The sequence below is a fragment of the Mauremys reevesii genome, linkage group 14 (assembly GCF_016161935.1).
Source record: "Mauremys reevesii isolate NIE-2019 linkage group 14, ASM1616193v1, whole genome shotgun sequence".
Classification (NCBI taxonomy): Eukaryota; Metazoa; Chordata; order Testudines; family Geoemydidae; genus Mauremys; species Mauremys reevesii.
In genome coordinates this window covers 42,069,087-42,092,882 of record NC_052636.1, presented here as the reverse complement: position 1 = coordinate 42,092,882, position 23,796 = coordinate 42,069,087, and the positions used below count along the sequence as shown (strand labels likewise).

The window sequence follows — 23,796 nt, the reverse complement described above, 5'->3', positions numbered from 1 at the left end:
TGGAACTCTCCCTTTCTCTCAGTCTTTGGATTGATGGGTACTAGAGCTGTAGCAACAGTTGAGGAACCAGGGTAAATTAAATCTAATTAACTTTTCAAGATTAGCCATCATTTCCTGTATGACTAACAAAACACAAAAACAAGATGGCTTTCAGTTTTCCAAAATAATTCACATTATCACACAGTCTCTTACTCTTTATCCAATAACTTCACCTATAATTTCATTTTAACTGGTAACAATAACATATTCAAAGATCACAAATTCTTGTCATATATGTTAGTTTTCTTTTAATCCCCATTGCCAACAACTGAACCTTGGCTCAAGTTGTGGTTTCTTCCAACGTGAGTCCCAACACTTCTGTGAGTTCATATATCTCGGGTTCTTCTGCCATGTGTGTTGGTAGAAGGGGTCTTCTATGTCGCAATGTTTGCATCATGGAGAAAAATACCTCTTTTCACACTTTTTAATCTTTCAAAGTAGGAGGAGGTAGAGAAGTAATGTAAATACATAAAACACAAGAGAAAACTAAGGCCTAGTCTACACTAAAGACATTTATCGGGATAACAATATTGCTTAGGGGTGTGAAAAATCCACACAGCTGAGCAACGTAGTTACACAGCCCTAACCCTCTGTGTAGATAGTGCTACATGAGCGGGAGAGCTTCTCCTGCCAACATAGCCACCGCTGCTTGCGGGGGCTGGACTAATCAAGTCTGATGGGAGAAATCTCTCTCATTGGCTTAGAGCATCTGTTATAGCAGTGCTAGAGCAGCACAGCTACATTGGTGCAGCTGTGCCAACATCAGCTTAATTGTGTAGCCACAGCGTCAGACACAAAACCATAGAATCAGGACTCAACATGCGTGTATCTGGAAGTCTGAAATTGCAGGCTGACAAATACGTTGCCTCATTGGTTACCATCATTTCTACAGCCTGAAAGTCCTTGTTACCCAACCAGGCAGCCAGTTTGGGATCCACAGGGAAGGACTGTCCTATGAAGCACTCTCTCTTTGCATCCAAACAGTGAAGGATGACTGTTCTCAATCTAACCCTGGCATACTTTGGAAGTGTAATCAGTGACACTGAACGAGGAAGTGGAGTTGTACAAACCATTTTCCTTGGGTCACCATAGTTTCCTTTACTGGGGTGGAAACCAAGAACTGGGTGTGGACTCTTTCAACCTCAGCTCTTTCCAAATCCTTGGTTTTGGATAGGGTAAATTTACACTTCTCTGAAGAATACTTTACAAAACCACTTAAAATCTCAGCAATGTTAATGAGGAGTGCCTTACTGAAACATGCCCAGCTTTTCTTTAATTTGGTGGCACAGGTCCAGGGAAGGGACTGGATACAGGCCTGGGATCAGAATCTTCGTTAGTTACCAGAGCTGGAGATTCTATTCAAACATGGCTATTTTTCTGAAGCTATTACATTTTCAACACTGGTTTCATTTTATACACATCTTTAGCGCCTACAAAGGATAAATTCAACCAAAAACTCCACTTCTATTTCCTCAACATCTGTGTCATGAAAGGCTGCATTTCCCATAGCATAGGATTTGCTAGGAGAGATCTTCTGTAGGGCCTGGGTTACAAATGCTCTGGGAACCAAACACACGGGCATTTTGCCTAGTTCAAAACCACTTACCATGGAATTCTCTTCCCAGATCATTGGAGACAATATTGCCTTAAACAACTGAAATACACTGTGATCAGATGCACTTCCTTCAGTTAGTTGGGGTTCTGCTGTTGTTCACCATTTCTGAGTGGAGATTTTAAATCACTGCTGTTTCTTTGTTAGCCTGTCCAGTAAATTAGAGAGTTCTCTCCTGTTGATAGAACTGCACTTCAACTTTCTCCATATCATCATGGAGGGATGGGGAAAGCAAAGCTGAAATCATAAATGAGGACCTTAGCAAAGGGTCATTGTCTTAAATTCTTCAATAAATCTGAGCTACATCCTATCAAACTGAACTAATATCCAATTGGGTGACCAAACAGCCTTCAGGAAAGATAGAAACCAGCATCACAGAGAGACAATACATGACAAAGAAAGTGTCAAGTGAAATTCCAGAGCAGGTTACATCTGATTATTCAGAGTCGGGACAAGAGATTTTCCCACCACATTGTCCTCTGATCCATTCAAACCTGCTTCCCTCATCCCTGTCTCAATAGTCAGTTATGTTATTTACAATTTTTTTAGTATCCCAGCATGCCCATAATGAGGGAAAAACAGCCCTCTTGCCAGAAGTGGCTTTACAATAGATGGAACCTGGAATTTAAACTCTAAATGATCACACTGTATTTGGGATCCATTTGAATTCTCCCAGGTCTTTGACACTTTCATCTCCAGTCATAGCAACTCTGATATAGGATTAAAGAAGTCAAAACATCATCTTCAAGCACAGACAACGGAGAATGCTTCATCACATGACACTTTGAGAAGTGGATGGATAGAATGTGACGAAGATAAACTCTACCTGGCTCAGGCAAAAGGTAACAGTTCTGCAGTGAAGGGGAAGGAGGGAATCTCTGAGTCACCCCATCTCCTTCCAGTGTCACAGAAGCTGAAATTATACTTTTTTCCTGCCCCTGCTCCTCTTCATTTACATATAATTTGAAAAATTCCCAACATAACTGCTCTTCAGCACAACCCAGATCAACGTGAGAACTGACAAGGATACAATCTGTATCACTGGTGACTCTAACAATAACTTTGCAATAGGAGAAATGGTATAAATGTGATGCTCCCTGGTTCCTCATAGGAAGGGCACACTCCAGTTACTTGTGGGACAATAGAAAGGACAAATAGGTCCATCTCAAAAGAGGGCGAACTACAAACGCATAAATGGGCCACTCATCTGGCCAAGCTGAGGGATAACAGAGCTGCAAACAGTTCAAACAGATTTAAAAAGTTACTATGTGGGAATCAGGAAAAGTATTAAAGAAAAAAAATTGATAGCCCTAGAGGTTTTATCGTGTTCACTGCCCTTGCAGATTCTCTGATGGCTAATATGGGCTGAGTGTCAAGAGAAGGTTTTCCCACATTCTCTGCATTCATAGGGCCTTTCCCCTGGTGTGGATTCTCTGATGTTTAGAAAGCCCTGATCTGAGAGTGAAGGTTTTCCCACACTCACGGCATTCATAGAGCCTCTCTCCTCTGTGGATTGTTTGATGCCTAATAAGGTGCGAACTGCGATTGAAGGTTTTCCCACACTCAGTGCATTCATAGGGCCTGTCCCCTGTGTGGATTCTCTGATGTAAAGAAAGGGCTGAGCTGTGAGAGAAGGTTTTCCTACACTCACGGCATTCATAGGGCCTTTCCCCTGTGTGTATTCTCTGATGTTTAGAAAGGTGTGAGCTGCTAGTGAAGCTTTTCCCACACTCACTGCATTCATAAGGCCTCTCCCCTGTGTGGATTCTCTGATGTACAGAAAGGGATGAGCTGTGAGAGAAGGTTTTCCTACACTCACGGCATTCATAGGGCCTGTCCCCTGTGTGGATTCTCTGATGTTGAGAAAGGTTTGAGCTGCTAATGAAGCATTTCCCACACTCACGGCATTCATAGGGCCTGTCCCCTGTGTGGATTCTCTGATGTTGAGAAAGGTTTGAGCTGCTAATGAAGCATTTCCCACACTCACGGCATTCATAGAGCCTCTCTCCTCTGTGGATTGTTTGATGCCTAATAAGGTGCGAACTGCGATTGAAGGTTTTCCCACACTCACTGCATTCATAGGGCCTGTCCCCTGTGTGGATTCTCTGATGTACAGAAAGGGCTGAGCTGTGAGAGAAGGTTTTTCCACACTCACTGCATGTATTTTTTCTCTTTCGCCTGAGGATATCCTGCTGTGTTGTGGTTTCCATGAGGACCTTCCGAGTTCCCCAACAGGAAATAAATTTATCCACTTTCTTCCCTGGCTGGTTTCCTTGATCTGTTTTTGGTCTGTGCTGAATCTCCCAGGACTTTCCCTGCTCATGACTCCTGGACACATTCCTTTTCGATCTTTGCGATAATGCTCTGTTTTTACCCACTGGCTCAACATTTTCAGGCTGAGAATTCTGCTCCTCTTTCTCACATGCCATTGCATCACCTGCTGTGACAGAGACAGAAACCTCAAACAGGGATGGAAAGGGGAAGACCAAACAAAAACAAGTGCTGAAGACAGGTCAAATAAAAATCAGGAGCTGAACTCCCCCAAACTCTTCCCCCAAATAGGAGAGAGGAGGGGGATGAATTCAGCCTTCACATCCCATCCAAATACGCAGGGGAAGGGAGGAAGCTACTGCCTGGTGTCTGCTAGGATCTATAGGAAGCCATGAGCTATATTTACCCTGAGGATATGACCCCTGCAAGGGACAATAATGAACTGAGAGACCTCCCCAAGGGCTTTGTTGGGCATTCCAGATGTTTCCTTCAGGCACTTACAGATTCTGAGGTGGTTTAATGTTTCCTCACCTGTGCAGGGAGATCTCAGGATCTCTCTTTCCTCTGAACCCTGGAGGTCTGGGACCCATGGCTCTTCCCCTTGTTCCAGCTGGGAGATCACATCACGCTGGAAAACTAGAAACCCTGCTCAGATGAAAGAAAACAAAGGAGTTCAGTTGATTTCATAAGACTTGGTCATAAAAAAAACATTCTATTCATTTAACTTCAGTGCTTAGTGTGACCTGGTGGGCTAGGGGCAGTTCTCACTGAAAATGCCAAAGTTAGGACAGGCTGAAAAAGGGAGAGCAGATGCTCCCAAAACTGCTGGTTAACACTGAAGTTAAACTCACCGACCAGTCACCAACTGTGCTTCTGATCCCCCACACGGGTTATCGAGAAGCTGAAAAAAGAAATCACATGGCCCCTTTATTCCATCCCTGTTCTCTGGCTCCTAATCAGCAACTAGGTCCAGTACAGTGAGAGGTTATTTAAAAACTCTGCTCACATAAACAAAGTGTTCCTCTGACCCCAAAGGGTCAGCCACATCACCAGGTCAGTATAGGTTTGGATATTACCCAAAATTCCATCCTTCCAGACAATCCTTTAGCATCTAAACTAAAGGTTTAAACGAAAGAAAGACAGAAAGAAGTTAAATGGGAAAGCAGTCAGATACATTCCAAAATGGATATATCAGGTTCTTAGCAGTATTGGTGAGTTGCTGGCTTGAAAGTCCGTCTGGAACACATCCACAGTTTGTATGGGTCATTCAGTCCTTTGTTCCAGGGTTCAGTTTGTAGAGAAGTTGCTCCAGAGGCAGGAAGGGGGATTGAAGACAAAATGGAGATGATGCAGTTGCCCTTTATATTCCTTTTGCCATGTGGCCTGTACTTCCTGTGTTCCAAACACAAGATTCACAGCACATGGCATGGAAAAGCCTTGGAGTTCTCAGTAGACAGGCATACCCCGGCATGTCTTGCTGACTCAATAGGTGTATCCCCTTGGTCCTTTCCATGGGCTCATTGTACAGCTGATGACCCTCAATGGGCCATCAAACAGGCTAGGCAGTGTTGATGCCAATATGTCTGGGGGTGTCACCCAGAAACACTGCACAAGTCTGGAAATACAGATATACCCTACATATCTATAACTCTATAACTCACAATACAAAGGTGATACAAACATAGAAATACTTGGCAAATCATAACATTTTTACTGACACCTTACATGGCATATCTAGCATGATTCATTGCAATTTTATCAGATTATATTATTATTTTATTATTAATACCAAAGTGTCTCACAATTCCATACAGTGTCACACTTGGTAAACCAGTGAATTCCCAGGACCAGTTCCTCAGGGCCTTGAAGATGCCGAACACTATGCTTATAAGGGATTGAAATACCCACATATCTGCTGGAAACACACACACAGACACTGTGTCAGTCTATACCCTGTGTTCACTCTTCTAGAAAATTATGATCAATTTTGTACACAGTATGGCTTGTGAGGTATCATTTGAAAACGCATAATCTACTGAATATTATCCTCCTGTTAAAATGTGTAGTAACACTGTATGTAAAGTTATGAGATTTTACAGTATGAGATTACTGAAAATTTTACAATTCTGGGGAACACCCACAGACCAGTTCTCAGAGACAGCAAGGCAAACAGCTGGTCAAACAGCCATTCTCCTGCAGGGGGAAGGTGTGAAGAAGACATTTACATTCCATCACAGGGACCGCTTGAAGCTTTTGTGGAAAACAACCACACGATTGATTTTGAATCAGCTCAGCCTGAGGCTCTTTTCTTAGTTAAAAGTGCGCAGGGGGCGACAGCTATTGGAATACTGTCCCCTGAGCTAAAAATCACACAAGCCTTTTAAAGCTTAAAACCCCAAACAACGACACATATGTTGCACGTTAATTACCTTATTTGGAATATATTGCAAAATATGATGCAAGCAATGTTGGAAATAGTTAAGAAAGGGATAGATACGACAGAATATATCATATATCATATTTGTAAAAACAGCAAATAAATCCATGATAGACCCACATCTTGAATACTGCATGAAGATGTTGTCGCCCCATCTCAAAAAAAGATATATTGGAATTGGAAAAGGTTCAGAAAAGGGCAACAAAAATGATTAGGGGTATGGAACAGTTATGCCAGACCTAATCCCCAGTTTCACTTGAGCAAACAGGAGCTATTTGACACTGTGCGATACGGCTCCTGTGCTCTGTTCCCAAAGTGTTCTGCAGCAAGGGAGGGTCTCTGGTAGTGTGTGTGTGTCACTGGCATATTGGGGTGATGCTGAAAAAGGACAGAGTAGAGGTGGCATCATGGGGCTGGCGTGAACCTTTTCTCTTCATTTTCCCCTTCCAAGATCCAAGGGGACAGGAACCCTTACCCAGCGAGGTCACAGTCTCATAGTTCTCCTGCATGACATCTCAGTACAGGGCTCTCTGAGTGGGGTCCAGCAGAGCCCACTCTTCCCTGGTGAAATGCACAGCCACCTCCTCGAAGGTCACCGGCCCCTGAAAGAGCAAGAGTCCAACACTCAGGACCTCTTTCCCCACTCACAGCCCCACTATTTGTGGCAGAGAGGAGCCAATCAAATGGAAGCTCTAGGTGGATCCCACTCAACAGAGTCCAACCCCCACCCCGCTCAGAGTATCCAGCAAATACCAGGGTGAGGGGATGAAGAGAGAGCCTCTTGTCTCTCCCAGCAGATCCATCACACACCTACTGGCCACCGACTGATACAGGAGATGGAGCCCCTAGCAGGGTCCAGGGAGAGCTCCCTGGTAGGAAGCCCAGTAGCCTCCTCCTTGTGAGAAGCGGGATATGAAGGAGAGGCAGCTCCAATAAGCCTGACTCATGGGTGCCCCTTCAAATCTCACAGCAGCCGCTGGTTAGTGAGCTCAGGCTCCAGCACTGGGAGTCTGGTCAGTTTGACTAGCTCCATGTAGGTGGGCTATTTTCTTTCTTCACAAATTAGGCATTTCCACCTCCGAACCTTCTGGGTCTGTTCCTAGAATCTAGGCCACTTATTAAATAACTCCCAGCAGGTTTGCCACACCCTGGCCTCCTCCTTTCTCCACCCTGTGCATTTCCTGCCCCGCCCAACCTCCAAACCAGACTGTGCAAACCTTCCCATCTCCGGTGTATTGGCTCTCCTCTCCTCCAGCAGGAACCCACCAGCAACCCCCAATAATCTCTACCTGAGTTGGCTCCACTGCAGCCATTTCTCTTCCCTGTCCCACGCCAGGCTGGGATGAGCTGGAGGAAAACATGGACGTCATTCTGCAGCTTGTCTGGGGAGAAGGGTAGTTGTGGGCATCTCAGAACCGATTTTAGTTAATTTCACATCAGAATTCCCCAGGCCCTTTCCTGCAGACAGACACCCTAGATCCTGCCATGCTGGGAAATGCTCAGTCTGTTTATTACAATGTAGACCTGGCCCCTGCTGCCAGGCTAAGCCCAGAGAGACATTTTTAATCTCCCTTCTCCCTCCTCACCCCATAACAAAGTCTATGAACACAAGGCTAGAAAAGAGCAGAACCAAAGGAGTCACTGTGGGGATTCTCAGACACTGACCCCACGGCAGCCACACCCCAGCAGGGGAATATGGAGTCAGGAACGGGATTTTCCTCTGTCTGATCCTTGTTTTGTTCACTGGAAAGTGGTTCTGCCCAGGATGCAGCAATACATGTGTCTGGACGGAAATCTCTCCCCTCATTTCTCCCACTGCCCCTTTCAGTCTCTCCTTCCCTATCCTCTCTCCCTGCCCTCTGACTGGGAAAGTCCCATTCCTGGGGGCTTTGCTCTCCCAGGGCTGAATTTTCTCCTGGCAATTGCTAATGGGAGGAGAAATAGGGAGGGGCTGTTTGTGCAGAGTCACTTTCTTGCCAGTCCCCAGCACTTTCCCTGAGGTCTTTCAGTTACCTGGAGACTTGGCTCAGAATTTAGTATTAACAGGGCCCAGGGCTGCCCTAGGGGGCTAGGACCAGCTGGAGAAAGTCATCCCCTGGGCCAGGCAGAGAAGCAGCTTTAATTCAGGTCACTTCCCAGCACAGAACCCCGCTGGGGGAGCAGCAGCTAAGCCTGGTCACCCTGATCACAATGGAGGCTGCAGCGCCTGACCCAGGAAGCTGAACCCCAGTATCCTGAGCAGAGAGGGACAGAGCGTTTGAGCAGCTTCCTCCTTTAGCTCTCTGGGAGAGCAGCTAATGAGAGCCCTCCTCACAGGGAGAATTGCTGATCTCATTTGCCCCACTGTCGATCCAGAGTCACTCCTTGTCTTTCCATACAGTGACTCTGGATTAACAATGGTCTCAATGAAACCAGAGTTCAGAAAGAATGAGTCCAGAACGCTGTGGAAGAGACCATTGTGCGACAGTGCTGACCCCCTTCCCACCTCCTCACCCCCAGATCCAGGACAAGGACTGACAATGGACTGGACAATCTAGGCAATGGAACTGGAAGTTCCTGCAGTTTTCAAGAGGGGAGAAAAGCAAAATCGATGATTTCACCTCACAGTGTTTGATTAGTGGCTAGAAAGTTATCACAGTGACTGGGCCTGGCCGGGGAATGTCGGGCAGTGCTTGGAGCCAGGATTCTGGCATAAGCTAATTAGGGAGAAGAAGCGAGGTCAGGAGCAGCCCCCAGAGCCCCAGCCCCCGCCCCCAGATACTCCCGGGGAACCAGCCCCCCGAGTCCCTAGCCAGGGACCTCAGATACCCCTCAGAGCCCCACCGGCCAGAGAACCCCCACCAGACCTTCACTGCCAGGTAGGGAATCCCAAAGGGTTCCCCCCACCAAGAGACCACAACAGCCAGAGACCCCCCCAAAAGGGACCCCCACTGGGAACTCAGTCCCTCATTGCCTGCCTAGGATCCCCCCGCCCTCCAGCAGGATCTGCCCTGCCCTTTGCCTGGCACCCCCTCCTCCCCCTGCGGGCTCCCCTGATGCTTTACAGGGGCACCTCCTGGCCTAGCGCCGGGGATTCTCCCCCACACACTCTGTGCACTGGGCACGGCAGCGATCCCAGGAGTCTGCGGGGGAAGCCCAGACAGAGCCCCTGGCACAGCACCAGGCTCCTCTAACCCCTGTCCCGCCTCCCAAGAGACGCCCACCCCGGCTGTTCTGCAGCCAACAGGCCCCCAGTGATAACCACCTCCAGGACCCACAGCCTCAGGGCTGGGCACATCACAGCCACCCCCTGAAACCTCAAATCTCCAGAACCCACCAACCTCACTCGGGTACCCCCTGCCCAGCCACCCCGAGGCCTCCCCACCACAATCCCCTTCAGCTGCTATCTCCCCCCACCCAGCAACACTGTTACCTCACAGTGCCTGAGAAGTGGATAGAAAGTGACCACCGCCCCCTGCTGGCCAGTCGCACAGGCAGAGGGAGCCCTGGGGGAAGTCTCTTGAACAGGAGTATGGAAGGCCTGGAGGGACAAAATAGGTAAGAAATTTCCATGGCCTGTCACTAGCAAATAATGGCCACCATGGATCCACCCCAGAGGTGGCTGCATCTTAGCACTGCGGGAAGCAACCCCTCACCGAGGCCATTTGCCATGGGGTTTGGGATACTTCTCAACTCACACTGCACTGAGAGTGACCTCCTCATCCTGTGCCAGCTGGAGAAAAGAAAAGGGTCCAGCCAACTCTTCTGTTACCGGTTGGGAACCACTGATCCCCAAACAGGGGGAGGCCTCTGGCCTTGATGGGTATTAAATATGTGGCTGGTCTCTTTCTTTGGCAAACATTTTAACAGAGGTAAAGGAGGGACCAAATGATTCACAAAGGAGTCCGAAGGATGATCTCTGGGCAATTTCACCCCTACAACATCCAGGATGGAGAAGAACTCAGGCAACAGGTTCCTCAAAGGAAGAAGTTGCTGGGATTTAGAAATATGGGGAACAGCCCCAAACCCGAGAGGATTTTTAACTGACATTTGATAATGACACAGAAAGAGGCAAACCTGAGCTTTGAGAGCAACATTCAGAAATGAAAGAGAAAGGGTGGAAATTTGAGAGATTTTGGATCCATTTTGCAAATTATAGAGAGACAAGTGGAAAATCAGAGGGATTTTATATCAGTTGTTGATAGGAGGAAAAATCTGAGTATTTCCAATGAATATCTGATAAATGAATAAAGAGGAAATGGCCAACATTTGCAAACATTTTATATCCAGGTTCAAGAATCTGAGAAAAGGTGTAAATCTGAGATTTTCTTAGTATTTTATAATTAGAGAGACAGGGAAAATCTCAGGCATATTCAGTTAGAAATAGACAACTAGAGAGCAGTGGGGCAAATGTTTAGGATATTTTATATGAATCTTTGAGATTTGCAAAGCAAATGTGTCACAAACTGCATATTTGATAACATGAGAGAAAAACACCAAGATCTGAGGGGATTTTATATTGCTGTTAACGAACTAGTGGAAAAGCAGGACTGTTGGACTGGATTTTATACGACTGTCCAATACATAAACACAAAGTGATGGTTCCCCCACCCCCACCATTCCCATGGGCAGCAGGGAGCCCTTTGAGGAGCTGATTAAAAGGGCAAGGGAGGGGGAGCTGGAAGGTCCCTGGATAAAGGAAGGGGGCAGCAGTGGGGCATGGACAGGTGACCGGCAACTGATGGTTTGGGGCAACTGTGTTGGTAGTTAGGGGTCAACAACTGGGATTGGGAAACGGGGGTCTGGGCAGTCCCCATGGGGGACACGTGCGCCTCCCTTCCCTGCCCTGGCAGAGACCCGGCATCTCATAGAAGATCAGGGCTGGAAGGGACCTCAGGAGGTGTCTAGCCCAACCCCCTGCTCAAAGCAGAGCCAGTCCCCAACTAAATCCCCAAATGGCCCCCGCAAGGAGTCAGCTCCCAGCCCTGGGTTTAGCAGGCCAGTGCTCCAACCACTGAGCCATCCCACCCCCACGCCAGGGGCAGCCATGTGCTGGGGAATGACTCAGGGCAACAATTTCCCACCTACACAAGGACAAATCGCTGCAGATCAAACGGGTGGGAAAATGCCCCTCACTAGAGAAGATTTTAAACTGACGTTTGAGACTCATGGGGAGAACGGGGGAAATCGGGGGAGACGGGAGAGCTGATCATTGGAGGGGAAAGGGGGGAAATCGCCCCAGATTTTATAGCCCTGTGTGAGACACTGAGAGAGAAAAGGGGCAGAACTAGAGAGAATTTGTATCGGGGGCGAGAGGCAAGTGGCACAAACAGGGACAGGATCCAATTAACTCCCCTCCCCCCTTCGCCCGCCCGCTCCCCCCCCCCCGGGAATTTCCTGGCTGCCCAGAGACAGTTCAACACCCCCGCATCCCACTGACCTTCCCCGCAACTCCGGCTTCTCCTCCCTGCCTGACACCCCCATCTCCCCACTCCACAGGGGATCCCCGCCAGGCCCCAGTCTCTGCCCCAAATCCCACTGGGGATGAGGCAGCTCTGAGGCTTCTCCCAGGTTCCCCGGGGCAGAGTCACTTTCCTGCCCAGCCCCAGTGCCCCCCCCCGGGGTCTCTCACTCCCCGGGGGGCTCCGTGGGGGGCTGGACACCAGGGATGCAGGACGGCAGGAATGGGGGTGACAGGCCTCCTGTTCCTCAGTCTCACGGCGGGACCGAGGGGCTGCCGCCTCCGGCTCGGGAGCACTGGGCAGACCCGCCCGTGGAGGGGCCGTCGCTGGGGACGGCCTCGCAGGCGCTGAGCACGCCCCATATCACTTCTGTGGCGGGAAAAGTGCTGAGGAGATGGAACGCTGAGGGCTGGTTTTGGCGGGAAAACCGGTTTGGACTGGTTTGAGCCTGTCCCCTGATGGTAAACAAGTCCCCTCTCAGAGCTGGAGTCCAGGGGTCAATAGTTCATATGCTCCAGATTGGATCTTATTTTAAAGCCAGTGATTTACTTCATAAACATCTTATTAACCTACTAATGGAACCTATTAAACAATTTATACTTCTCACACCTAACACTGAGATAAAAAAAAGAACACAGACAAGCCTTGTCAGTAACGGCTAATGTCCTAACTGGGAAGCATGTGCGCTTGTTGCAGAGCTGCTGCTCAGGACGGAACCTCCTGGCACCCAGCCTCCAAAATCACTCAGGCTGCACTTTCTGCACGACTAGGTGCTGGCTGAGGGGGGCATGGGAATTGGTGGCCTCTGCTGCAGGTGATGGGAATCGCAGGTATTTAAAGCCATGGCCTAGAGGAGGGAAGTGCCTAACTCCAGAGTCTGCAGCTGCCTAGGGCCAGGGCTGAGGTTTTAGAATCCCTAGTGCAGCTGTTGCAAGGTTCAAGTAGGCTCAGCCCTGGCATTGCCACCCCTCCTACGGCTAGTAGCTGCAGCTGGCTAAGGCTGGCCTCTGGGAACTGGCCCCATGGCTGTAGCCAGAGAAGCTGCAGGTGGCTCTGTGACTACTGGGGGCCATTAAGCTAGAGCAGCTAAAGACACTGGAGTTCACCTCAAGGAACAGAGGTCACCAGTAGGACAGGAATGTCAGGGGGAGCAGGGAAAGAGGGAGCAGGTCAGGCTGGCAGAGGGAGCTTCCAGCTGGTTGGGAGCATGTCCAAAGTGGAAAGGAAACAAGTATGGGGAGAGGTGGTGGTGACCAGGTAGCAGACTAGCATGTAGATGGGAGCAGAGGGAGAGAGGCTGGTGGCTTCAGATTCCCAAGGGCTAAGTCCTGACTTTGGGGAGATGGTGTTTGCAGGTGGCTGGCTCACATGGCAGGATGGGGGCTGAGGGGGGGATCTGTCAGAACTGATCAGGTGTCTGCTGGCTTTAGAACTCTGAGCTGAGACTAGGATCACATGCGGTGACTGGTGACGTGGGGGGTACTGGAGACATGGCTAGAGAAGGTCTGAATGAGGAAGGAGATAAATTTGTGGGGAGTTTCCTTGATCACTATGAAAGTTCTGCTCACTGTGGACACTGGTAAACCCACATGGGTGTACAGCTCAATAAGAAAACCTGGGGGCTGAGGTTGCTGTGTAGGGCAATGCATATAGTCACGGAGAGGTGTGTGATCAAAATGAAAAATGTCTCTGAGGTTCAGTAGCGGGTATGCTAAGGCACCAATGGCACTGCCCCACCAGGCCCACACTCAGAGCCCACAGTGACTATATAGGGGCCTACAAATATGTTTGGTGCTGAGGCCCACAAAAGGTTAATCTGGCCCTGACTGCCTGAGCACTATTTCAGCCCCACATTTTTGGATGGATCTCCCACAGTGGGAGCTGCAGAGCACTCCCCCCGCCACACCCACCCACCCATCCACCCCCTGGTGTTGGGAGGGGAACAGGAGAAAGGACAAAAGAAGCAAGAGAAGAAGAGAAAGGAGGGAGGGATGGATGGAGGAAAAGGTGAAACAAAAAGGACAAACCCTAATGTCTCCAGTGATTCTGAGGGACAAAATCCCAGGTGCACAATAAAATTCTGCTTCCTTAAGCTCATGTTTTCCATGCCTAGAATTCAACTGTCACCACATGGATCAGACTGAACAGGTTTCAAACCTCCAGGAGGCTCTTACCTTCTAAACAGGGACGGCTGTTTAATAGTAAAATCACTACAAGGGAAGGAGAAAACTCGAAAGAGGTTCCTCCTGGCGCTCACGTCCATGAACCCGAATACTCTCTCAGTCCTCAGAGAGAGACCTGGAGAAGGAGACTTGCTGAAGCAAAGTCACAGGGGTCTCTGAGGTTTCCCTGGCCGCTCGCCACTGTCCTGCCTGGCTGATGTCAGCATCTCTCTGTGAGGTCACCACCTCCCCACCACCTTTGACCAATAGGCTGAGGTCCTGCCAAAGGCCTTTGTGATGTCACTGCCACACCCCTCCCTTGCTGTGCCAATGTCCTGCCCCTGGCCAGGCACTTTGCAGGTTTGAGCTACTCCCTGTGGATCACCCCACTCAAGGAGCGTTCGTTCTAGGCAGCAAGCCGGCTAGACAGGGAAACATCAGACGCTGCTCCCAATGCTACACTCAGTTTTTCAGAAATTACTCGACTTTATGGCCAGAAGAGACCATTAGAGCATCTAATCTGACCCCTTGCATGTCACAGGCCTCCTGTAGGACACAAGAGCTACTTTTGGGGCAAACACATTCCAGAAAGGCATCTAGTCTTCATTAAATGACATCAAGAGATGGAGAATCCACCACTTTCCTTGGTAGCTTGTTCCTGTGGTGAATCATCCTCGCTGTTGAATACTTTTGCCTTAGTTGAAATATGAATTTGTCTCTTTTCACCTTCCAGCCACGGGGTCTTGTTATGCCTTTCTCTGCTAGATTAAAGAGCCCCTTAATAGCCAATATTTTCTCTCCCTGAAGGCACTTCAACACTTCAATGAAGTCACCTTTCAACCTTCTTTTGATAAGCTAAACAGGTTGAGCTCTTTCAATAGCTCACTAGAAGACATTTTTCTCCAGCCCTCAGGACATTTGGTGGCTCTTTGCTGCCCCAGCTCCAGTTTCACAACATGTTTTTCAACTGAGGACACCAAAACTGGAGGCAGTATTCCAGTATCAGTCTCACTGATGCCGTGTCACCTCCTGTGACGTTATTGACATAATCTGTAACTGTATAGATCACCGCTATGCACCGCTGTTCTATATTTGAAGCCAATATTGTAGAAAGGTTGTCGTGTAAGGGGTCTATGGAGAGGTTCTGATTGGCTGATTATAATGATGCCATCTCTAGATGTGTATCATTTTGTAGTTGATGTTATAAGTATTGGCTCTGTTCTGTCATTATTTCAAACTTGTGCTCTGCTTCCGGGAACACCCCAGATAAGTTGGTGTCAGTTCTGTTTAGCCTGCTTGATGGCCCATTAAGGACCATCAGCTACACAATCAACCCACTGAGAGAAGGCAGATACGCCTTGTGACTCAGCAAGGTATGCAGGACCTGCCTATGGAGAGAACGCTAAGGTTTTTCTATGCCACGTGCTGGATAGAGTGTCCTTGGGACAAAGAAAGCAAAGACCACATGGCAAGAGACTATAAAAGGCTGATACCTCATCTCCATCTTGTCTTCAATCCTGCTTCATACCTCTGGAGGGACTTTGCTACAAACTGAAGCTCTACAGACAAAGGACTGAATGGCCCATCCCAGCGAGGGATGTACTCCAAAGACTTGATTTGAACCTGCAGTTTATTCCATCATTGCTACAAGCCTGAACCAAGAACTTTCCCATTACTGTATGTGAAGGGTTCAAATCCATGTGCATTTTATATAACAACCTGGTCTATGGATTGTGCCAGCTCTTTTCCAGACCCGAAGTCCAGACTATGGTCTAGCCCACTATGACTCTTTTGATGGTTTAAATTACACTCACAGGCACTGATGATAGAGTTACTGAAAGTTTGGGAGTTAGGAGCTGGTAGGTCAGTGGTCCAGTCCCCTCACAGATGACCCCGACCCTCTGGGACAGGGGCAGGTCTGAGCTCTCACACCAAATGCCTCATTGTGGCTGCCAGAATCTATGGGCGGCTCATTTAGTTTACACTGAGGGTTGAGTGTAACCATGTGTGAGAATGAAAATCCTAAACCGCCCTTTGAAATAACAAAAGCAGCAGGACGTGTTATTGTCCCTGCCCCAAAGCAGACAGACCGATGGAGAAATGCCATTGAGACCAGGGTAATACTCCACTGCCGTTCTACCTTTTTTACTTGCTAAACTCCCTCCCAGCCTTGTGGGGTCTCAGAGCCCGGTACTGAGCCTGAGCCGAGATGTCTACACTGCAAATTTACCACCCCACAGCCCAAGCCCTGGGAGCCTGAGCTGGTATGGGGCAGCCCTGGGTGTTACATTGCAGTGTGGACATAAGCCTATTGTGTTTCATTTCTTAGGTTCTGCTGCCATCGTGGCCATTTCCTTCCCTCCTTTCTGTCCAAAGCGCAGAGCCCAGTTCCTCCAGAGGGAGAAGGACATCTTTCTTCTTTCCTTCCTCAACAGCCCCCTTCCCTGGAGAGCCCTTTGCTGGGGTCTGGGTGGGGAACAGCCGTTTCTGAGGATTAATTTCATATTAATGGTGTTGATCTATAGATTTTACAGCCAGACTAGATCACTAGGTACCTCTGCTCTGACCTGATTCAGAACAGAGTCCAGAGAATTTTACCCAGTGACTCCTACATCCACCCCAAGATCTTCTGGCTGAAGGAGGAGGGTTCATTCAGAAAGTCATCGTGTTTGGGTGTAAAAGTGTGAAATGATGGGGAAATTGGCCCTCTCTCAAGTTTAAATGTTGTCACTTCTACATCTAGACCGGGTGGCTAACCTGAGCCTGAGAAGGAGCCAGAATTTCCCAGTGTAACTGCCAAACGTGCACCTTTGTATGCAACTACTGAGTCAATTGTGAACCTTCCCATCATTGTCCTTTGCTCTTAATCCTGAGGCTCTTGCCCCCTCATGGGGCCCTGTCCGCCTCTCTTTCATACAGAAGCACAATTTTCTTTGCACAGACACAGGAACAGCAAGATCTTTCTCTGTCCCTTGTGCAAAGCAGGGGGCCAAATTCCATGGAAACAATGGACAAGCAGGGGGCTCTGGGCACATCCAGCCCTGGCCGTGAGATGTTCCTCCCCTCTTTCTTTATGCCCCTGTTGTTATTTCATGGATTGTCTGGGATGGGGAAAAAGCTGAGTTCACTCCAGGTGGAGGGGAAAAGAACCCTGAAAATCTCAGGACCCAACCCTGCTACCGGGATCACTGAGGTGCTGGGAATCTGCCTGGGAAAGGGACTGTATGGATTGTCAAGGTGGGGAACGAATAACAATCTACAACTAGATCCACCTCATTAACCACCGACACAGGCTAATCCTGCTGCCAATAGAAGGGAAACTGGGAGTGATTCTTTGCTGTTCAGCCATGGAAACAGTGACCCAATTGCACCGCAGTGAATGTGCTGGGGAAACCTAGAGTTTGCAGGCAGGTGGAAATAGCAGATCCTAGAAACACCTGGAGCTCCCCACACCACTTCTGCCACTAGGGTGAGGTGTTGAGCTGCTCACAGCATCCCCCACTATGACCTTGCAGCAGGGGATTGCCGCACCCCCAACCCAATGCAGGGGAGATGGCTGAGTGTATCTCTGCACCCTGAGACCAGGGCACCCACTCTCTCTGCCCCACACATAGAATCTGGCCCTGCTGAAAAGTGACCCCTATGAATAAGTCACCTCCAGGAGAGCAGGATTGGTCCTCAGAGAGGGGAATGGGCTTCTCGTGAAGCTTATAGGTCACTGGATGCTCTGGAAACAGGAGGGCTCTGAGTGTAACCCATAGCAAACACAACCTGCTAGGGGATGTAGCTCAGTGGTTGAGCACATACTTTGTATGTATGAGGCCCTGGGTTCAATCCCCAGCATCTTCATGATCATTTTTTCACCCTGCTGCTTTCCTCATGCCCAGAGGGGATGTGGCTCACCAGTCTCCCTGCACCAGTTTCAGTCCTGCTCAGTGAAGGGCAAGTGACAATTGCATGGAAGATCTGCAGGGGAGTGTTTCTGCTCCTAAGTCACCTTGGTACGTTTAAGATTCCCACCCGCTGTGCTGCTTGGGACAATGGTAGATGAGAAGGGCGAATCCTCCAGCACTGGAGGGAAAGGTCCCATCTGCACAGACTGAGAGGCAAGGAAACAGAGGGGCAGTCAGTGCTCAGGGAGGAGAGCGGTCAATGATTTACTCCCAGCAGGGGACACTGTCTTTTTGAGTATCAGAGGGGTAGCCGTGTTAGTCTGGATCTGTAAAAGGCGACAGAGTCCTGTGGCACCTTCTAGACTAACAGACGTATTGGAGCATGAGCTTTCGTGGGTGAATCCCCACTTCGTCAGATGAATGGAGTGGGAATTCTATGACTGGCTAGCCAACTACAAAAGCAGTTTCTCCTCCTTGGTGATCACACCTCAACTGCTAGAAGAGGGTCTCCTCCTCCCTGATGGAAGGACCTTGTGATCCCGAGACTGGTTCTGGCCTGCCTACTTCTACCGGCCCCTGCAAATTTCCACTCCATACACCTGCCGCAGTGGGATGCCCCCACGGACGCTTATGCTCCAATACGTCTGTTAGTCTGTACGGTGCCACTGGACTCTGTCTTTTGAGGCGAGTGCTGCTGGCTTGAGATGGTGCTGACGATGGATAGAAAAAAGGCTGGAGTCAATGGCAGATGGGACCACAGTAGGGGAAGGGGAATGGCAGCCCCACAGAAGGTCCTGGGTGCTCAGATGCCCCCAGTTATTGCACGCTGGCCTGTCCTAGAGAGAGAAAAGACACCGAGGGATCCAGCCCCCCTACAGTGATCCCATGGACAAGAACCTGGTTAGGAGTGGGGTGAAGGTTCCTCTGAGCAAAGGGGAGCTGAAATCACCCGTGTCCTGGAATTTAAGCAATGAAAGCTTCAAACCCTGCACGGGTGTGGGCTGAGGTGCATCAGCAGAAGATTGGGCTGACAGGGGTGGCAGTCAGAGGGTTGGGGTGCAGGAGTGGGTGTGGGGCAGGCTCTGGAGGGAGTTTGGGTGCAGGTGTGGGGTCTGGGCTGGGGCAGGGGGTTGGGGTTGCAGGAGAGGGTGAGGGGTGCAGCATTTACCTCGGGCATCTCCTGAAAGCAACCCGCAGCCCCTAAGCTGGAAGGCCGGGGCGTCTCTGCACACTGCTACCCACAGACTCCACCCCGCAGCCCCATTGCCACAGTTGGCAGTTGGGGCGGGGCAGCATGTGGAGACCCTCCACCCCAACAGTTGTTCTTCTCACAGCTGGCTGATGGGGGGAAGCAGGGGATCTCCCAAATCTGGGGGAATCTCTCTGTGCCCCACTGTTAGTTCTCCATCCTGTCTCCCACTAACCACGCACACCACCTCCCCATTATCAGTGTTTTAGAGAGACCCTCCTCCCTTTATGGGATACAGACTCTCTGTGACAGAGACTGACTGGGGATCCTCTCTGCATGGCCCCAGTGGGGAAGGAAAGCGACTGGGGGAGGGGGAGAAGATGGGCAGAAGGAGTCAAATGGGGCAAAGCCAGAATAGAGGAGATTTTCTTCCTGTTAAAATGTACTGGAGTCTCATCGCTGAAAAGCCGCATCTTGAGTTAAGTTTGAACCAGCAGCCTTTCAATTACCAGGCAAAGGTGTGAACCACAGAGACTGATAACTGCCTGCTTCCCAAATGTGTTTAAAAAACATCTTCAGGGGTGCAACTGGTTAGTGCAGAGGGGCCATCTGTTGGGGTTATGAGTTCAAGCTTTCTCTCAAGCCCTTGTTTCTCTTACCTGTGTAGTTTGTTTTGCCAGTTCATATAGAAAGTGCTATACTAGAAAAAGGAGAGTAAGTTCTAAAATGTAGAGGTGGGTGCATACTTTAGAAACATCCCCCCTGTGCTGCCATTAGTTCCAGTAGATTGTTCACTGGAAGGGCAAATTGATTTCTTTGCTGCTGAGAAAGAGGCCAGGACAGGTCTGTGGGCACCAGATCTCTGCTTCTTCCAGCTCCTTCCCTGCTCCAGTCACTGCTGTAGAAGGATCCTATATGTACTGAGCCTAAACATTTTCCTGGGCCTTCTTAGCACAGTTGGCAGCATGTCAGTCTCATACTCAGTAGGTCCTGAGCTTACACCTCAGAAAAGACAATGGTTTTCTGCTCCCTGCTTCAGATTTTCTAAAGGAAATTAGAGAAAAGAAGCTATAGGAGAGTGGTTCCTAGACACTCTAACACACACAGATTTTTCTAAGGCATTAACTTTTCCTTCTCTGTGGAGTTTGTATTCTCCATAGAGCAAAATAAAACAAAAACATGCAAGTCTAAGACTAATACAGTATGAAACTCAATACAGATAAAATCTCACCTCAGAGACTTTCCAATAAGCTTCTTTTGCAGACTAGACTTATTTCTTGTCTGGGCCCAATCTTTTCACCTGGTATAGTCCTTGTTCCAGCTCAGGTGGTAGCTAGGGGATTTCTCATGACTGCAGCCACCTTTCTTCTGTTCCACCCTTATACAGCTTTGGTACAAGGCAGGAATCTTTTGTCTCTCTCCTGGGGAAAAGCCCCAGGTTTAAGATGGATTCCTGTACCAGGTGACATGGTCACATGCCCTGTGAGACCCCAAGCCTTCATTGTTCCTGGCCTGACTCACAGATGGTGCAGGACAGAGCCATCTCCAGTCAATTGTCCTGGTTAATGGGAGCCATCAGGAGTCCAAACCACTATTAATGGCCCACACTTTGCATCATTACAACAGGACCTCAGAGTTATAGTTCATATTTCTAGCTTCAGATACAGGAATGATCGGTTCATACAAATAGGCTGAACACACACAGTAGATAATAAGCTTTGTAATGACACTGCACAAGAGACCTTTGCATGAAGCATGTTCCAGTTACATTATATTCACACTCATTAGCATATTTTCATAAAATCATCAACATCACAGCAGGGAAAGGGTTTTACTGCGGCACCTGGGAGCAGTTGAGTTTCATGTTCAGGCTCTGCTATGAGTTCCTCCAGGTTTCCCATAAGCACACAGGGTCCTTAGCGGGTACTCTCGATACAGGAATGGCCCAGATACAATGAAGTGATGGGAATTGCATTTTCCTTTTTAATTTTTGAATTTCCAATGACATTTCTGTTTGTGATTTTGTTTTGCTTCATATAACTGTGTTTTCTCAGGGACTTGATATTTACCAGGCTAACTAACAGCTAATAACGGGAGACTTCCAAGCAGGGCGTGGGCGAGCAGAAAAGAACTGTAAGAGACGCTGGTTTTCGACCTTGTGTTAGATAAGAATAGAATGCAGATTGTAGCAGAAATTGCTGAGAGAAGTAAGCTATCAGAAAGGAATATGTACAAACAAAATGCAGTTGTTGCTCCTTACTGTACGTCGCAAAAGGTATAAATGCTTGCCTTAATTGTTTATCTAACCGAGACCTACCTCGGGAGGGGAAACTCTGCCTGTCTGTACTCTCCCGAATAACTGCAGTTGCTCGAAATAAATGGCATAATATAATAACATTTAACATCTCTGTGGTGGGAAGAACATCTCAACAGCCCAACACTGTGGCATTTGATTTCAAAAAGGAGAACTATACAAAAATGAGGGGGTTAGTTAAACAGAATTTAAAAGGTACAGTGACTAAAGTGAAATTCCTGTAAGCTGCATGGACACTTTAACGACACCATAATAGAGGCCCAACTTAAATGTATACCCCAATTTAAGAAACACAGTAAAAGAACTAAAAAAGAGCCACCGGGGCTTAACAACCATGTAAAAGAAGCAGTGAGAGACAAAAAGACTTCCTTTAAAAAGTGGAAGTCAAATCCTAGAAAGGAGCATAAACATTGCCAAATTGTAGGTGACAAATCTGAGGAACTGTCACAGACTGAAGTGTCACTAGAGGAGGTTTTGGAATTAATTGATAAACTCAACATTAACACGTCAGCAGGACCAGATGGTATTCACCCAAGAGTTCTGAAAGAACTCAAATGTGAAGTTATGGAACTATTAACTATGGTTTGTAATCTGTCCTTTGAATCAGCTTCGGTACCCAATGACTGGAAGTTAGCTAATGTAACGCCAATATTTAAAAAGGGCTCTAGAGGTGATCCCGGCAATTACAGACCAGTAAGTCTAACATCGGTACTGGCAAATTAGTTGAAACAATAGTAAAGAATAAAATTGTCAGACACATAGAAGAACATAAATTGTTGGGCAAAAGTCAACACAGTTTCCGTAAAGGGAAATCATGTCTTACTAATCTATTAGAGTTCTTTGAGAGGGTCAACAAACATGTGGACAAGGGGGATCCAGTGGACATAGTGTACTTAGATTTCCAGAAAGCCTTTGACAAGGTCCCTCGCCAAAGGCTCTTACATAAATTAAGCTGTCATGGGATAAAAGGGAAGGTCCTTTCAAGGATTGAGAACTGGTTAAAAGACAGGGAACAAAGGGTAGGAATTAATGGTAAATTCTCAGAATGGAGAGGGGTAACTAGTGGTGTTCCCCAAGGGTCAGTCCTAGGACCAATCCTATTCACCTTATTCATAAACGATCTGGAGAAAGGGGTAAAAAGTGAGGTGGCAAAGTTTGCAGATGATACTAAACTGCTCAAGATAGTTAAGACCAAAGCAGACTGTGAAGAACTTAATAAAGATCTCACAAAACTAAGTGATTGGGCAACAAAATGGCACATGAAATTTAATGTGGATAAATGTAAAGTAATGCATATTGGAAAAAATAACTCCAATTATACATAAAATATGATTGGGAGTAATTTAGTTACAACAAATCAGGAAAAAGATCTTGGAGTCGTCATGGATAGTTCTCTGAAGATGCCCACGCAGTGTGCAGAGGCGGTCAAAAAAGCAAACAGGATGTTAGGAATCATTAAAAAGGGGATAGAGAATAAGACTGACTATATTATTACCCTTATATAACTCCATGGTATGCCCACATCTTGAATTCTATGTACAGATGTGGTCTCTCATCTCAAAAAAAGATATACTGGCATTAGAAAAGGTTCAGAGAAGGGCAATTAAAATGATTAGTGGTTTGGAACGGGTCCCATATGAGGAGAGATTAAAGAGGCTAGGGCTTTTCAGCTTGGAAAAGAGGAGACTAAGAGGGAATATGATAGAGGTATATAAAATCATGAGTGATGTGGAGAAAGTAGATAAGGAAAAGTTATTTACTTACTCCCATAATATAGGTTCACTCCCTGGGCTGCTTCTGCTCTACAACTATACTTGTCTTTTTACACCAAAATCACTAACTTGAGCACCCAATTCCATGTACAGTCCTAGTGGATGTAAGGCACAGGTAACTTTTGCCTCAGGGTAGCTTGTTGGCATCAACCCTCTCTCCCCCACCTGGAGCTGATGAAATTCCTGGCTGGAGGGACACACGCTCTTACAAGTCAAAAGGGAAGGAGCTGATAGAAAAGATCACAGGACTGACCCCAAAGAAGGGTGAGCTGCAAAAGGCAGAAGCAGGCAACTCATCTGGCAGAGCCGAGAGACCACAGTGAAGATGGTGCAAAGATCACTATATTGGAATTAGCAAATCTGATTTTTTAAAAAACAAATCTTTGGGAAGCCCTAATAAAGGCATTTCTTACAGTTCTCTCCGATTTGGATTTTCTGATATCTAATAGGGAATGACATCTGATTGAAGCTTTTCCCAAATGCAGAGCATGTGTAGGGTCTCTCTCCACTGTGGATTCTACGATGTCTGACAAAGTCTGAGTGCTCAATGAAACTTTTCCCGCACTCAGAGCATGTGTAGGGCGTCTCTCATGTGTGGATTCTCTGATGTGTGACAAGGCTTGAGCGCTGACTGAAGCATTTCCTGCACTCAGAGCATGTGTACGG

At 47.8% G+C, this 23,796-nt stretch overlaps 1 non-coding gene across 1 annotated transcript; it reads left to right on the top strand.

Moving 5' to 3' along the window:
- The first annotated feature begins 17,739 nt into the window (after window positions 1–17,739).
- TRNAT-UGU lies at window positions 17,740–17,811 on the top strand. The gene has a single exon. It is a non-coding gene; the product is annotated as a tRNA-Thr (tRNA).
- Window positions 17,812–23,796: the final 5,985 nt, after the last annotated feature.